Genomic DNA, 6,000 nt, shown 5'->3' on the forward strand with positions numbered 1-6,000 from the left:
AAACGCCCGTAGAGGGGACTCTGATGAACAGGCCAGGCCAAGTTTGGGGCCTCTGGGGCCTTCCTAGGCAGAGTTATGAGCCCGACAAATGGGCAGGGCGAATTTGGTCCCAAAAATCTCCAAATCCAATCCAAAACACGCCCGTAGAGGGGACTCTGATGAAAAGACCAGGCCAAGTTTGGGGCTTCTGGGGCCTTCCTAGGCAGAGTTATGGGCCCGAGAAAGGGGGAGGGCGAATTTGGTCCAAAAAATCTCCAAATCCAGTCCAAAACACGCCCGTAGAAGGGACTCTAATGAATAGACCAGGCCAAGTTTGGGGCCTCTGGGGGCTTCCTAGGCAGAGTTATGGGCCTGACAAAGGGGGAGGACGAATTTGGTCCAAAAAATCTCCAAATGCAATCCAAAACACGCCCGTAGAGGGGACTCTGATGAACAGGCCAGGCCAAGTTTGGGGCCTCTGGGGCCTTCCTAGGCAGAGTTATGGGCCTGACAAAGGGGTAGGGCGAATTTGGTCCAAAAAATCTCCAAATCCAATCCAAAACACGCCCGTAGAGGGGACTCTGATGAACAGGCCAGGCCAAGTTTGGGGCCTTCCTAAGTCCTAATATCTATTTTTCTAACACTAACCCTCAGGTGCCTGGTTTTTTTCCTACACTGCCATGTCCCCTGGACCATTTTATTTCACAAGGGCCCCTCCCTATTTCTGAAGGGGCTCGCCCTGACACCCTCAGGTGCCTGGGTCCTTCCTACACTGCCACATCCCTTTGACTGACAGGTTGGGTGACCAGTTTTATTTAACAGGGGCCCCTCCCCATTTCTGGGGAGCTGCCCTGACGCTTTGGTGCCAGTTGACAAATCGCCGTGTCTATAGACAAGCAGATCGATTGAATCTTCACTAATACTCAGGCAGATACCCCTTTTCGGGGCTACCATTCCTGCCTTTGGTTTCTCAATCATTTTGAGTTCCCATGATCCTTTGGGGCTGACTGTTTGATGGACTTCGAACATTTTCCAGAATTTTCCAGTTTTATTAAGCTCACATTTACATTTAGTAATTTAGCAGATGCTCTTATTCAGAGGCTCAATTGGGTTTTTGATACCCGCCGACGCTTGCCGCTCTCACCGTTGAAAGGTTTGCTACCTCAGTTGATTGGGTCTCCCTGAAACATGTCAAGGCCTCATCCGGATCCCTCGGCAGACTCCTGACATAGGGGTTCCAGAACGGGTTTTCCATGGCTTTGGTGAGTATGTTTTCACGAGGTATAGTTATCGTCGGTAGAAGATTGGTGGGTCCAGTGGTTTAGCACAATGGGACATATTCCCAGGACTCACCCGCCGACAAACCTAGGCCCTAGCTGCTGGTAGAAGCTTGTAGGGAGTACCAAGGCTCGATAGGAGCCTTACCTCCCTTCCGCCAGAACTCTCCTTAGCCCCTGCTGGACAAGCTGTGACAGGGGCAGCTTGTCTGGGTGGGCAGGAGACTTTGATCCACTCTGGGCAGGCTGTGATCACAAGCAGTCTGTCTGGGCAAGTGGTTCTTCAGGCTCTCTCCGGGCAGGCTGTGGTAACCTTGCGGTGTTAACAAGCAGTCTGTTTGGGTGGGCGGTAAGTATGCGGCCCTCCTGGGTCCCATTTGGGACAGCACGCAGGATGTGGTGGTCCAGGGCGAAGGACCTTGATCGCAGCCCAGTCTTTTACGGGGGTTCGCCCCACTCATGCACCACTGCACTACACCTTTGACTGATCCTGATCATTACCCTTTAACCCAAGGGGTATGATCAAACCCATACCCCAGGATACGCTTTTGCCTCCCTGGTTCCTGGCGCTTGTCGGCTTCCTCATGAGAAATTTCTTCTCTTGGACATTCTCTTGCACATTTTGTGCCTCTTACTGGGTATCCATTCTACCCCAACATTTTCCGTGTGGCGAGAGCTGTGGGCAGGATCCAAGGTAAGAATTGCACAACTTGGCTTATCAGCTCAACACTGATTGTCAAACAAACTTTTTATATTTTATTCCACATTACCTTAGACCAGTGGTTCTCAACCCTGGTCCCCTTATCCTGCATGTTTTAGATGTTTCCCTGCTCCAACACACCTGATTCAAATGAATGGTCGTTAACAGGCTTCTGCATAACGACCCATTCATTTGAATCAGGTGTGTTGGAGCAGGGAAACATCTAAAACATGCTGGACAGGGGATCCCTGAGGTTCAGGGTTGAGAACCACTGCCTTAGACTCTCCAATTCATCCTAAAAATAGGCCTCTCCCTCCCCTCATAATGCACAATCAACATTTCTAAAAAAGATATAAAAAAAATAAAGTTCAATTTGACCCCCCCCCCCCCCCCCGACGCATGCACACACATCTAGTGGCCCTCATCTCCTATTACACCAACACCCCACCCATATCTAGCTTCCATTTATCACACCTTATTCCCCACTTATCCCTACCCTCTAGTTGAACTCACCAACTCCTTTTCGATTCCCCTCCATTCCCGGTAACCCCAGCTTTGACCCCACCCTTATCTCCTCGGTCACCAATCTCTCAGCCCTGTAAAGATATTATTCCTCCTGATGTCTCACCATTTTCTTATTCAATACCCTCATTCTTGAATCGCACCAATCTCCTCTCACATAATTACACTGATCTTCAACATTGTCTTACCCTCATATCAAACACCTGCAGCACCAACCAATCTTATGCCACAACTTTTCTCAATCACCTAGTTACCTACAAGTATGGACAGGATTCCTACCTTACTTGACCTGGTTTCTCTTGTTACGTCAACCCTGGCAGTTCATTACCAACCCTGGCAGTTCACTCCCAATTTGAGCCTCTGGGTTAGGGTCAGCCCCAACACCAAAATGTAACCTTGTTGGAGCTTCGGAACTGTACTACACCCTGTTGTGACCAGAACCCTACCCGACCCTCTGAGTCTAACACTAACCATTTGGGAACTATGCCTAAACCTAAAACTGGATGCACAGCATCCTCCTCCACTCCATTTTAACAAGCTCTCATTGATTGTCTCTGCCCACCCTCCCCGTGCCTGAAATCTAAAGGACCTTTATTTTAAAAGGCTTTCCGCTCCTGCCACTGGTCACCCTCACCCATGGCCTTTCATTTGTTGAACCCTTGTAGGGCCCTCCCACCCCCAGTGGTCATCATCCTACCGTAATTTCACTACATTGGCACTTTTATTTTGAAAATCCTACCATTTCTCTCTGGTTACCCACACACTCACATTCTAATAGGACCCTCATTGGAGCTCTCTGCTACCATCATGACTTTCCCTCTCGGGCACAATTTGAAGGGACTCTTATTTTGAAGGACTTTCCTTTCACCCTCCACTGTCATTCATGGTCTTCCTACAATAAGGCCCTTGTAAGATCTTTCCTTACCCTGATTGTCCTCTTCCTAAAGGGACTTATTTCGGCTTTCCGCCATCGAGTACCTTTGACCTTGTACTCCCATTCAATAAAACCCATGGCGGGCCCTCCTACTCGCTCATCAGCCTTCTCACCCTTTTCAGGACTTATTTTGAAAACCCCATGCTTTACTCCAACAGCCCCTATCCCCCCTACCACCTGGGACCTCACCAAACAACCCCGCCCATTATCTTTATCTGTGGAGGCGGTCATGAAACTGATGTCATGTACACCCAACCAATCAAGGTTGTCCTCCCCGATTGCTGGACCCCTGGGGGATAAACCCATCAAATTGGGAGACTTGCTGTCTAACCCTCAAGAAGTTTTGGACCGTATCTTGAGTTCCGCATTTCCCAGTATCCCATTTTCGCAACGTGTCCCCTTGACGCCGTCACTGGGACTTGATTCAACCCTGGTGGCCCTGCCTAAGGAGAGGGGTGTCTAGTGAATTACAATAAGGCTGAAAACACCCAATGACCCTGGGTTTACTACTGATGCGTTTCCACAATTCAGGACCCTTTAGTACATGTTTGATATTCTCCTTTACTTGGACTGGACTTCAACCTGACCAACATGTATCTTTATGATTATGACCTGGCAGTTGCTAAGCTTCAAGTCTGTAGACAACAATATTTCAACCCAGGTGGTGTTAATACTGATTGATACCCAGGGGACCAGTGTCCTTTTCTCCTAGTAGTGTTGCTTCAAACTTAACTATACATTGACAGAGGGATATTGTATTCTACTACCCAAGCGGTTGTTTCTCTAAACATCTCCAGACTACAATATACCTACCCTGGGGTTTGTTATTCTGAGACCCCCAATGGACCATTGATTCAGGCTTAAAGTCTCCGGACACCAGCTGTTACAACCTGGATGGTGTTTGTTGTTGGTTTGAGATCTTCAAGAAGGGGACGTGGAACCTTTAACCCTCGGTCGCTAGTTTGGACTTTATAATTTCAAGCAAATCTCCCTGACCTCTCAGTCTTAGTCTCCGGACACCAGTTATCGCTCAACCCCTGGAGGGTGGCGATACTCAGACTGACATCTATTATAGATGAAGACCAATGGTCTTAGACCTTTAACCACCAGCGCTCAATTGGATCGATTCTGGCCAAAACCTTTTATATAACCTCAGTCTCGGAGATTCCAGACACCGATAATATCAACCCTGGTGGTTATGATACTGTTAGACTGATTACCAGTTCTCTATACTTATTGTTGAAGACGGGCTGAGAGATTTAAAAGTGCTTTTGTGGGGTCTCACCTTAACTGTGGTCCCGCAGGGTGTTTCCTCATTGATGCTACCACACCTAACCTGCCTGGGCTTTGGTGTCTACTCACCCCTACAGCTCCTTCTAATTCCAACCTTAGATTTGCCTTGATTCTCTTATCAGAAAGAAGAACTGAAGATTCTCCGTCTCACAATTCCCTCCTTCTGCTGTCTTCCTTTACCCCAAAAAAACCCTATCCTCGCCTTGGGGACCCTTGATGGCAGCTGCGTCCTTCCGGGAAATGAAGCTTGGCGCATGTTGGGATAGGCAAGACCGACCCCTGCTTTCGGGCATACTCTAATGTTTCATGACTTACTCCCCCCACTAAGAATGATCTACTTTTCCTCTTCCTATGTCGGGCTGTCATCTTGGTTTCAGTTAGATCAGCGCTCCCGTCTATCAAAGCTGTCAAGTCTTCCTCGTTGCTGTCAGCCTATCACAATGATCCCATGCCTTTGATTACGATTCTCTCCCGGTTTAGTTTGTCCATGCTATTAGGTGCGCGACCCTGCACCTCCCCACCTTAACCCTAACCTCTGTTCTTGACTCCTTGGCTGGCTTGTCGGCTGCAGCCACCGCCACCAGTGTCTGGATTCCGTGGGGGATTCTTCTTTGGATGTTGGGCAGGCGCCCTTTGATCACTAATTCCCCATGGGGTCTATGCTCAACACTGTAGTACATTTATAATTCTGTAATAAGCATCACTTTAATCATCCCAGGGCTCTCCTGATTGAAATGGGTACGGTCCAGTTCCCCAATTTCACCTTGCCAGGATAACACCGCAGCCACCCATCAATCCTCTGGGAGGAAGCTTGTGATTCTCAACCTAAAACAATAAATACCCCTCTCCTCCCATCCTTTTGGACCACCCTTTGGGATGGGAGGTAGACTTACTTAGCCCTGTGGGCAACAGTGTCCTTTGCCCTGTGGGTGTCTGCTCTGTAGTTATTTCTCTCCCTTCCACTTCTTGACTCCTCCTTGTCATCTCTCCTGTCTATACATCCTTGAGCCTCGACCTATACCCTTAACCTAAACTCAGGACCAACACCTAAATGTAACCTTGTTGGAATTTCGGACCTGTACTAGACCCTGTTGTAACCAGACCCCTACCCGACCCTCTGACTCTAACCCTAATACAGGGCGTATCCTAAAGGATCCGGTTCTGACCTTCTTGCTACCTACAGCACCTCCTCCACTCCAATGTGACTTATTTTGGCTAACCCTCGTCTCTGTCCACCTCCTCCTGTGCCTGCAATTCTAAAGGACCTTTATTTGGAAAGGCTTTACGCTCATCTG

The sequence above is a fragment of the Hypomesus nipponensis genome, chromosome 11 (assembly GCF_054491055.1).
Source record: "Hypomesus nipponensis isolate SF chromosome 11, ASM5449105v1, whole genome shotgun sequence".
NCBI classification, from domain to species: Eukaryota; Metazoa; Chordata; class Actinopteri; order Osmeriformes; family Osmeridae; genus Hypomesus; species Hypomesus nipponensis.